This window comes from Brassica oleracea, chromosome C6, assembly GCF_000695525.1.
Source record: "Brassica oleracea var. oleracea cultivar TO1000 chromosome C6, BOL, whole genome shotgun sequence".
NCBI lineage: Eukaryota > Viridiplantae > Streptophyta > Magnoliopsida > Brassicales > Brassicaceae > Brassica > Brassica oleracea.
In genome coordinates this window covers 22,314,425-22,316,102 of record NC_027753.1, presented here as the reverse complement: position 1 = coordinate 22,316,102, position 1,678 = coordinate 22,314,425, and positions in this window count along the sequence as shown.

Genomic DNA, 1,678 nt, shown 5'->3' with positions numbered 1-1,678 from the left:
AAGAAGCTGAATGGCTTAGAATTTTTTTGGAAGATATTCCTATGTGGGAGAAACCTGTGCCAGCTATACGCATACATTGTGATAGTCAATCAACAATAGCTTGGGCTCAGAATAATCTCGTCACATCAGAAGACGACATAAAACCATTAGACAACTTATCTCAACTGGTGTAATCACAATAGACTACATCAAATCGGCTGACAACCTAGCGGATCCATTTACTAAAGGGTTGCCATGAGATGTTGTTGCTAAATCATCAAAAGGAATGGGTTTGAAGCCTATAAAGAATGAGGATTCTTGATTGCAACCCTACCTATCATGACTGGAGATCCCAAGACGTAGGTTCAAAGGGAAAACAAAATCAAACAGAATCTAACCAAAGCATTTGAGACAAAGTAGTCTCTTCCAAGCTCCTAAGATGATAAAAGTGCTAATGAATGTGTGAAGGATAAGCATAAGCTTTTAATGATTCCATAGCTTCTAATCGGAGTATTACTCAATACTTTTCATGGTCAATCACCTAATGAGTGTGAAATGGGGCCGTTTCTAGGAGAATGAATGCAAGGCTATATTCTCTAAGTTCACTCATGAAAACCAGGAATAGTTCAGGGCCACAATGAACACAATAGAGAACTAAGTTCTACGAGAAAATGAAGCTGCGTTATGCATGTTGTCTCAGTTTACATAAAACACCGGTTGGTTCAAGACATCATGTTCACCTTCTGGTAAAGTAAACCCGACAGATATTAACTATGAGTGGTTCAAGGCTTAAAAATGCCACCAACTCAAACACAGTGAATTTTTCGCAAACACTCTCGATAAGTCTGTCTAGTCTAGTCAGGATTAGGATAAGTATAGTTTTTTTTTAGAGTCTATCGAGTCTGCATTTAGTCTACATATGTTTAGAGTCATTTCTATTCATGTGGGGGATTGTTGGGCCTAAATTATTAAACCAAATGGGTAAAATAATATAAGGCAAGAATTGAAGAGAAATGGGCCTACGGGTTAATAAAAAGCCTTTTGGCTTTAATGAAGAAAGTGAGTAAAGTCCCACATCGGTTGGGAGACTCAATGTTGAGTTATATATATATATGGCTTCATGCTATGAGAGGTTAAACAACTCAAGGGGAGAGAAGGCTCCCCACGCGCGCGCCGCCGCCGCCGTCCGGCTTGGCTCGGCGTGGGCGTGGGTGTGGGCTTGGGCTTGGGCCTCCGGCCCGATAAGAATATTCTTTTTGGACTAAGTTAAGCTCAACGCTTTGCCATTTCATTTCTACAAGAAAAAAAGCAGCATGACATTTGTGTAAAAACAACACGAAGTTTATCTGTTCGAAATGGATCAGAACGAGTCAACAAGAGAGAAACTTGCGGAGAAAGCTGCTCAACGTTCCACTCCGAGATCTTTGCGAGATTTTCGGAAAAACGTTCGCAACAGTTTCGGAAAACCGCTCCTAGTCTCCTCTTTAAATACGGACTCTCCTCTTCTCATTTCTCTAACTTTTTTAGATCAAATCAACAGCGAAAATCCCTTAGCGTAAGTCGTAAATACGAGAGTGTTTCGTAGAGTTTATAGTTTGATAGGGCGATCACGAGTGAGGTGTGACTCGTCTGCCATGGTTGTATCCTGAGACTCTATATTCGTACAGTCCCGTCTCACTAACGGAGCGAATATTATGAG